We start from the raw sequence: 11009 nt of genomic DNA on the forward strand, positions 1-11009 counted from the left end.
ATCATGTTTTTAGTTGGCTAAATTGAGCTGAGTTTGCAGTGCAAACTTGTCGAATCAGCAAACATCTGTCTCCTACTACACTACCACACACACACACACACACATATATACACACACATGCATACACATGCACAACAGGGAGCTGATTGGAGGAATCTTTTGATACATAAAGGATGTATGTATTCTGGCAAAAAATGTCAATGTTTTTCCAGCCTAATGAGAGTTGCGTGCACACAGACACAAACACACATACCACCCTCTGCCTCACTCCCAATACATCCAAATCACACAGCAAACAAAATGCTGATGGTGGTTAATGAGGCAGATGCCTCTGAGCAAGAGACAGAAAGAAGAAGAGAGACAGTCAGTTTGGCTCAGGGCAATGAAACAGGCGGCTTCTGTCAAATAATGAGACACTGACACCACATTAAGCAGGTAGCCTTTTGTAATGATGCATCACACACTGAACTCTACTTGAAAAGTGATAGAAAGGCATCTGTTCTTGTAGAAAATAGCAATGTGTACTTAAACTCTAGACTTAACCATGTGTTGAATTATGAAAGTACCCAATGTTTGTATGATATGAGGAGCGCTTTGCAAAGATATGTCATAGTCTTATATGGTTGATTTTGTAACAGCGAGGTGTTCCTACACTCTGATCTCTTAATTTTTCCAATCCTCTGAACACTTGGAGACTTGTGTTATATGGCTCGACATAGTGTCAGAAATGGAAAAGCACTTGCATTTGCTTCCATTGAGCGCAGCGGGTAGGTGTTCCAAATTGTGATAAAAAGGATCGATCAAAGAGATAAAAAGGACACAGTTTAGGGCTGAATCCACATTGACTGATGGTAGACTGAGCAGTAGTAATTTTAACCCCAAAAGACACTCTTGTTATATTGAGGAGGGCAGATCAAATTGAATCTTTCTGTCTCCATGTCTCAGTGGGAGGCGATTGTGGGTTTTTGTCCCCAGATTAGGGTGGGTATAGAGCTGGCTAATCCTGCCTGCTCTTCCATGTGGGAGTGGCGGTGGGGTGTCTTTGCTGCGCGGCCAGCCATAATCTAATGGGTGTGAGATTGAGTTTTACACACAGGCACACTCACTCACACACAGCCAGAGACACACAACACAAAGTCTAGATTTGTTTCAGGATTAAAGGCATCACCTCAATGACTGACATAATGCCACAGGCATTCCCACGGTAACCCTGATGAGGTTGTCTCTAAGTGTGTGCATGTGTGTCTGAGAATGTGTGTGTGGCTGTATTTCTAGATGCTGCTGATGAGAAATACATTGAGAAAAGAAGCAGAGAGAGTACAGGAAAACAAGAAGAGACATATATGTGCACACACACACACAAATACACACACAGAACACTCAGTCCTACTAGTGAAGCAGCTGCCCAAGTTGGCAGGCCGTGTCCCTCTCATTATGCTGGCCAGTCACTCATGTCCTGGCTCTCTCTCCCCTGCTGCTGCTGCTGGACAGGCAGCATCTGACACACATTAGCCTGCTATTAATGACTTCTTCTGCAGCCATTACCACATACTTAGGAAGAAACATCCCCGGGGTGTCATTTTTGTGGTGACAAGCATTATCTATCCAAAACCATTCAATTTTCTCCAAAGCACAGCAACCAAAGAAATGTTTTGTAAAACTTTGTTTTCGGTTAAAGCTCTTAAGTTTGTAATCCTTCAATTCATTCAAGTCATTCTCTTATTTCTTTCCTCATCATGATGCCACCTCAGATTAAGTTCAGGATATGAGATGCTCCCAGAGGTGACTCTACAGGAATGGACCTCCCACATCAGATTTATTTACCCATGATCCCAAAGGGAATACTACTGTGATTAACATTAATCCTACAAGTCTGTGTGCAAACAACACAAAAACCATCTCAGGTTCTCTGACTTCAACAGCAGGTGTTCCAAAACATGGACATCAAATACTCTTCACTCTATCCTGCCACACTGAGAGTTATAGGTGAGCTGAATATACTGGTCATTCATTTGGGATATTTTCATGAAATCACCATAACTCCACGGGTGATAAATCTTCATTCTTTCTCTCCATCTAAGTAGTGTTTTTCTTCTTTATATCATTAATTTGTAATGATGGCACAGCATGCATTTGAGTTGTAGGCACTTATAACTAACTTTAACAAGAAACATTGCTGCTACTGCGATGTGCTGTTAAACCAATCCATGCCAATATGTGAATATTTTTTGTTTTCGTTTGCTATAAACCATAACGTAAGGCGCCATGACACAGTGATCTGTCATAAAGTCATGCTGTGAATGTTTGTGACAGATCATATCCTTGGTTAAATTAGTCTCATTTGGAATGCATATTAATATTAGTTGTGACACAATTTATTTTTTCCAATTATTCAGGACGATTAAAATGTAACATTCTGATCACACTATCCCCTGCTAAACTTACAGACTGAGCTCTGCTTTGTCTTACACTTACCCCTTGCCCCTCTTGTTTTCATTATCCAATACTCAGGACATATGATGATGTACTTGTGAATATTTTCTTTATTTATTGCAATATCTGCATAATTAATACTGCTACACTACACGTTATTAATCTGACTTTTAGTAGCTTACCTTCTGATACCTTTTTCATTCTTGAGACATGGTTGAAAAGTAATATCACTGACATTTTGTACAGAGTTGATAGAGTTCACCATTCACCATTAAGTCTTTAGATTGTCCAAAAAAAATTATAATTTTGGGAGACTTTAACAGTAATTGGTTGGATCGGTCATCATTCAGTTTATCATTTTGGCAGTATAAATAAGACCCAACTCATAAGTGAGCCTACCAGCTTACCTTAATACTGAACTTATTATTCAAGACTTAAGTTCTTTTACACTGAGTTCATTAATGTTACAGACAAACATGCCCCCCAGACAACATTTAAGGTTTAATGTAGACATCTATCTCAGGTTAATGTTTTCTTTAATGGAATTTATAAGTCTTTAAACAGAGCGATAAGGCCTAGTGAAAAATAATGCTCAATAAAAGATTTGCTGACTGGAATGCATTTAAACATTTAAAGAATATACGTATAACCAAAATAAGAAACAGTACATTTTATTTGGGCTAATGATATTAATAACCGAAAACAGTTTTGGATGAGAATCAACAGTATAATAAATAAATCCACCAAAACTTCCACTACTCATGTTAGTCTTAATAACAATCTTAATGTTAATGATCTCTCTATAATTTCTAATACCATCAGCCAGCATTTACCCCTATCTGGAGTTCTTTTTTTTTCTAAATGTCCCTATTCTGATATTTCATTGAATAACTTTATGTGGTAGCTTTAGTCCAATTGTTATCCAGCAAGTTCTTTGTTAAATAAAGCTCAGGTAGTGGTGCTGGTCCAGATAGTTTGGAGATTCAGTACTTCTCTACAACCACTGCTATTTTAAAGTTCACCAGTGATGTTTCATCTCCATTGGCCAACAACATGTTTACTGGCACAATATTTATAGATCTATCATCTTACTAAGGCTTTTGACATGGTTGATCACTACCTCCTCCGTCATATCTTTACCACAGATGTGAATGTGTCCCTTATCAGGGCAGTAGTCAGATTTTATTATTATGGCAAAAGGGTTACCTAAAGGTTAATCTTGAGGGCTATTGCTGTTCTCCATTTTTATTATTGATGTCCGACATCTCATGCATCTGTTCTGATTGTCATATTTAATTATATGCAGACGATGCTCTGATCTCACAGCTATTTTCACAATTTCAATGTACTTTACAGTCTGATTTTGATGCCACTCAAAAGTGGCTTTCTTTTATTGGTTAGAAGAATTAGAAGACATCTTATAGTATGTTGTTTGGCATTGGACCTAATTCTTTGCATTTAACCAATAACTGGAGAGTTAATTTCCTAGATTGGGTACCACTCGAGAAATTGAAGGAATTTAAATATTTAGGTCTCTGGCCTCTCTTGACTTCTTCTTAAGCCCCATATTGATTAAGTGATAAAGCTAATAAATTGCAGCAGGATTTTATATTGTTCTATCAATTGTTTCACCTATAGTTCATGAAAATATTTTTTTCACAATTAATAAAACCAATACTAAATTATTTAGATATTGTTTATCAAAATACCTCAGAGGCAAAGCTAATCTCTGTAGAATACTTATGTGGTGTCCTTATAGAACCAATCACTGTTTTCTGTATGAGTCGTTAAATCAGTTAACACCTGAATCCAGGAGACATTTTGCCTGGTTGCAATTTATTTTTAAATGCATTTTCTTTAACTATCCTTCTAACTTAAAACAATGTCTAATTCCATAAGCTCTTGTTTCTAATCAAATTTGAGACATAGAAATATTGGATCTCTAAAGTGTAGGTGCATGTAAATGCATATAGCTTTGTATGGATAAGTGTACATTCACTGTATGTATTTTGGTATTTTGGATGAAATCAATGGGTGTGGACATGACTAGGCCTGGGAGAGCTTTTGTCTGCGTGTATAGTGTATTTATATTGTTTTGTTTTATATACTATAATTTCTATATATTTGTGCTAAGGATCCCTTGAAAACAACATGGTTCATCTCAAAGAGTGTATCCTTCTAATAAATATATAAACCTTTCTCTATTCCTTGAAGTCTAGTTCAGTGTTTGACATTGTGTCTGTCCGGGTTTAGGGTTGAGTAAGTCTACAGAATAATTCCTCTCACAGGGGTCATGGTCAGTGGACTTTGTTCCCCTCAAATGGCTCAATCAAACAAATTATGGCTCCTTTCAAATCATGCTGTGGTCATAGTGTCAGAAAAACCCGGGATCACAGGGTCAAGCATTCATTTGTCAGTGCCATGAGAATTTGTCACTGCAATGGAATATATGACCGTATTTAACAGAAGCAAGGAGAGGAACTCTCTTATTCTAGTTATTTGTCTTCACCATACAGAATTCGGACACTGACATATATTGTGAAGATTAGAAAAAGAATCTGGTCTTCCATTTTAAAAACCCTAAGAGGAAAATTAAAGTGAGAATTCAAATGAGATCTTTTTCTTCACCAGAAACTTGCCCTTGAGCTTTAAGTAAAAACTGCAGAGATTCAGATCTCTGTGCCAGCAAGTGTGTGCTATCAAGGTGTCCTTGATCAAGACATTGAATGCCAAACTGCTAATTAATTGCCAATTAAAAAAAAAGTTTTATAGTAGTAGTAGCAGAAATATATAATACAATAATGACACAATGAACTTAAAGTGAATTGATATTTTTCAGAATAGCAATGTATCAAAGGACAATGTGTAATGTGAAAGATGTTGCTTGACATGAGGATCCTAGAAAGAATGATCAGTGACTCTGCAGCCCCCCTTAGTTTTACACTTTATAACAAGTTTCAACTCATTGTTTATGTGGCTGCAACTTTACTGGTTCACCCTAACCACTGTTGCTATCAGCTAAAGCAGGCAGCTGTTTTCTGAGAAAAATCTCTAAAAACCTACTGAATACTATCTGCTCAGCACCAAACAGACAAAGTTATCAACTAGCTAAAGACCATGGAGAGGCATTCACAAGCTAGAAAAACCCAAATATTTCCCTCAGGAGTTAAAAAAGTGACCAAAAGCAGAGACAAAATAATTTATAACATTTATCAAGTGGACAGAAACACGATCACACTAATAATGTTGTCATATTAACTTGTATACTTTCACATTATCTAATGTGGACAAGAATCAGTTAATGCAGGTTTAAAGAAATAGTGAATTATTTTTAGCCACGTAGGGGAAGTGGAACAAGCTATAAACATAATCACCAAATAAAGTTGTGAACATGTTACATGGGAACTGCAGCATTAGATGATAATTGACTGTAGGTTCATTAGTTAAAGCAGCTTTAAACATACATGAATACTTTTTAAAGCACAGTGTCTTTGCAATGGTAACATTTTTCCTCTCCTTTTGAGATCCTGGTGTTGATAACGTTAAAACAACAAATAGGATGTCAATGATGATTCTGTTTTCATAGAATACAATTCCCTGGACATAAAGATCACTTACACTTGTGGTCACTGATCTGCCAACATCTGCTCAATGGTTTGTTTCAACTGATTTTTTTGACCCAAAGATAAGACAGTAATGTAGTATCTGCTCTACCTGTAAAATCTACCACCATATCTACATAATGTATATACTTAATCCAACAATAGACACTATAACAGCAATGAAGATGACTGACTAAACCTCTAAAACTGATAACATTGACTTAAAATTAGCTTAAAACCAACTCCACTGTGACAAGACCAATGAGAGAGCATGCAAAGGTTATGTGCAAGTACAAGCTAAAGATAACTTCAATAACCTTTGTTTTTTACATCAGGTGAATGAAATCATGATTCTAAGATGGTCTATATGCAGAGCAGAAGAGAAATGCTTATTATCAGTGACATAGTACCACACAGGCATATCATTACTGGTGTTTGGACTGAACTCAATCCCTTCTTGCTGTGTATACATGCATGTGCTTCTGTGTGTTTAGTGCATTCATCCGTGTCATCCACTTTCAATATTTAGGCAAACCTCCACAGCTCTGCAAGCTTTCATGTTTGATAAACCTCTACAAAAGTACCACACATCATTTATTTTCCATTCCACTACAAAGAATGTCAATTTAGTGAAAGTCCTGAGAACGAGAGACAGATTGGAAAGAGATGTGTTGAGGAAAAAAGACGGCAGCACCCTGGCACAAACAGTTTTGTCCTTCATCAGCCCTCCATTCCTCTATCCCTCCATCTCATTAAGGATGGATAGATGATCAATAGGAGAGAAGCAGTACAAGGGGATTAGGATTAGAAATCGATGGCTTTGTTTTCTACAGCCTGCCAAAGATAAACACTGCCTTAAGACACTCACAACGCAACACAGAGACTTTCACGGCTTTTCATCCTTGTGTGAGGGGGCATGACATCCTCTCTGTGTGGACAGACAGACATCTGTTTGCAGCTTCTCACGCTGAGTTTAAAAGAGACACTTCGATCCCTTCACGAGATTGGGAACAAAAGGGGGGATGGGCTCTGATCCAATTGACTATAATCTTCTATAGTGAGATGAAAACCAGCGTCTCTGATGATATGTCGTAGATTTTTTTGTATTCTGCACTGCAGTAGCCTATGATTGAAATGCACATGTTATACTGTACGTGGGAGATGTCAGAGATTGACTGCAGGTTCACACCAAGTCAATGTTTCCAGACTCTCTGAGAATAGCTGGAGATCACTGATGGAAAGGCAGCATCATCATCAGTTCGCTGCAAAGAGAAGTGATGCTCCTAAAAACCTGAGTGGGTTGTAAGGAGTGAGGCAAGGCATTCTGGGTAGGTGAGGCTTCACCTCCCACACAGAGATTCAAAAACATACCCCCTGCTTTGATCTCTCTCTGCTCTCTGTCTCGCTCCTCTTCCTCCCTCTCTCTTCGTTTCACAAGCACACGCACACACTCACACACACACACACACACACACACCCTCCATGTTTGTCGAGGCTTTTGCCCCTCTCTCCTTTGAAAGAACAAAGGCATTTGTTATGTTTCCTGCAGATGAAAGCTTGGCATTGTACTGGCCCATTTCACCCTAGGTAGCCTACAGATGCCACTGCTCCATAATTTTTCTTGAAATTCATTAAATCTTTTTTTTTTTTTAAAAAAAAAGAGTATTTCAGAACTCTGTAACTATGGTAATTTGTGTACAGATATTTTACTACTAGATATTCTACATTAAGCTTATACTGTGTTTTTTTTAAAATGATAATCATTATCACATGTCACAGGTGTGCTGGTGACTATCACAGCATGCACTGGGCAGAAAACAGGAGGAGGAACACCAGAAGCAGAAAGACTTTCACATCTATTGTAGTATTCAATCCAATTCAATTGCAGCCCAAGTGGACTCCACCCAGAAACCATGCAGGGTGCTGTGAGACTAGTATTTTCCATCAGTGCTTAAGGCCCCCCTTCACTCAAAAATGTCTTTTTATTGTTACTTTAGTTGGATGTTTAAGCCTCATTGTGCAGAATGGCGTATGTGCTGAGTTTGAGAACAGAAAACTATTCTCACATTCATCTGCTGAAGAAGGAAAGTTTCTGTGTTTTTAGGGGTGGACTTAAAGAGCAGGATTTGTGACATCACAACTACTTTGGAGCCAATCCTGGTCCAGTATTCAATTTACACAACTGTGATAATGAAATTTGAAACTTCTAGTGCAGTACAGAGAAGTTGTCATTTTGACATTTTGTATGCAGCAATTAAACTTTTGAATCAATCAATCACAGTTTCTGGAATTTGAAATTATAGAAAGTAAGTAGTTGTCATTTTAAGGATTTTAACGAGGTAATTGAACTTTTTTTGTGAAAAAAACATATTAGATACAAATTATTCAAAGTGGAGTGTTTTATATACATTTTAAAACTTGTCCGTAGGCAGAGGTGGAAAGTAACGAATTACATTTACTCGCGTTAAGTAATTGAGTAGTTTTTTGTGTACTTGTACTTTTAAAAATCTGTAATTTTACTTGAACTAGAACACTTCACCAGAACCAGAAGACATCATACAGCTATTTTTACAGGCTGAGTAGAACTCTCCATGACAAGTTAAGTGACCTTTATGGGTAAAATCAGTGGATTGCTCTTTTTGAATCATTGCACCAAGAATACCTGTCTGACTGAAAGTCAAAATGATAACAATAAAGCCATTATTTAACCAGGTAAGTCACATTGACATTGAGATCTCATTTACAAGAGAGACCTGAACACTTAACTGTATGAACCAAACAATTTTATAAGTGCAAAATAATTCATACTAATAAACAATAACACCATTATAGGAATAATAAGTAGAATTAAGTATCATACAAATGATAAGAGTAACATAACACAATAATAAGTTGATTAAAAAGAAGTTAAAAACAGTCACAGCTAAATACCAATCCAGATGATGGAATTGAATAGCAAGAAGACTACACAGAATACGTGTGTGTGTGTGTGTGTGTGTGTGTGTGTGTGTGTGTGTGTAAGTAGATGTAGAAGGACAACACATGAGGGAAAAAAGTGAGGAGAGGATTTTCATTTTAGGACAATTGGGCAGGTGGCTGCTGATCCTTGTCCATCACACATTCCATCATGAGTCGACACGGCTGACTTGTCACCCTGAGTGACATTTGTACTCCATCTCACTCACACACACACACACACACACACACACACACACACACACACACACACACACAGTGCAGTGTTTTCCGGTGCTTGTTTTCTCTCACCTGTACTTAGTTACCCAAATTTTTTTTTACTGTTTTCTTTCTTCCCTGTGTGTGTGTGTGTGTGTATATAGACACATAGAATATGTTACTGCACATGGCCAACTCAAGTCCCAAAAGGCTGATTTGTTTGAATCCATATTGATCTCCGTGCCTGTTTTATTCCTGTTTATTTTTAGCAGCTAAGCCTGCACAGAAAAAATAATCACCAGTCCCAGTGAAGCAATCAAGATTTCATTATGTTTGTGTGCATTAAAATACCAACGTGATGTGGAGGGGTTAGGTCTGCCTATGAAGACTTTTAATATATGGTCCATCAGGAAACACTATAAAATGAATTATGGCCAACAGGCAGCTCATATACTTGCATATGACTTTGTGCAATTTAATTTTACAGTGCAACAAAGAGTCCTAAATTTTCTGGTAAACCATAACACTGTATGAGATTCCAGTCAGGATGTGGCAGGACTGGTAAATGTCCTTTCTGAGACATTCTAGTGCCATCTAGTGGGCTAATTATGCAAATTTGCTTTGCTGCTAATTGTTGAACCGAATGATATAGAAAAATACTAAAATTCACCAAAAGTCTTTTTTTACACAATATACTCTTTATTTTCTTTTACACAGCTTTTATCAGCTACAAACAGGCAGGTTAACTTCAGCAGACTCAAATAATACAGTTATATGTTACAGCAGTGCTTATCGACACAGTCAAGGAGTCTAATTATGGTCTGTCCTGCTGTAACATCATAATGTAGTATCACTATGTATGCGAGAAGAAAGGTACTGGCTTCAGCAACTGTTGAGTTATTTTCCTATTAGTCTGCAATACACAGATCCTGTTATTTGAAGTCATTTTATTTAAATTTCAATTAAATTCAATATGTCTGGGACAGTTATTTTTTCTCACACAGCCAACATGCTTTTAGCTGGTTGCAGACTTTCATGGTCTATAGCAACAAATGGAAGTTACACCTTTTGATAAAGTGACAAATAAGCAGGATAAAAAAATTCTTAGGTCTCCCAGTCACACATAGAGACACAAGGGCACACACAGTTTACCTACAATTTACAACAGATAACTGCAATCATTCTTGTCTAATTTCTTTGTTCTAAATCCTGAAAAGTTGTAAATGCATGGCTGCTAAATTATTTTACTCTGCTTCAAAAATGTGGTATTTACTTACAATAAAATATACTGTATGTTAATGTGTAAATGTATTTTTAACTTTTTTCTTTAATGAAAATGTGACTGAAATGTTAAAAACAGTTATGAAAATGAGTTAGTCGGTAAGGCATTTTGAACACAACCATTCACTGTCAGATTACAGTTTCATAAATGGACCAACACACGCTACAGAAGAATACTGTGCACACACAGCACACAAAACAATAACCGTCTGCAATAGAGTGTGTTTTCAAACTATAATTGATGACATAACATTTTAAAAAATTACAAATTTTCAAAAGACCTCAGTCACATGTACACTGATAAAGTGCTAAAAATAAAATTATATACAGTCTCAACGTGTCCCCAACAAAAAAGTAAATGTGTATGTTCATATTGCATAGCCAGAGCTGGCACAGAGCAGCTGACTCATGAACACTAAAAACCCAACATGGCGTGATTTCTTTCTTTCTTTTTTTATTTTGCTGAAAGAACAAAATCATTCACAGTGCCACTCAGCTGATTGTACCATATAGTTTATT

Source organism: Scomber japonicus, chromosome 12 (genome assembly GCF_027409825.1).
Source record: "Scomber japonicus isolate fScoJap1 chromosome 12, fScoJap1.pri, whole genome shotgun sequence".
Taxonomy (NCBI): Eukaryota; Metazoa; Chordata; class Actinopteri; order Scombriformes; family Scombridae; genus Scomber; species Scomber japonicus.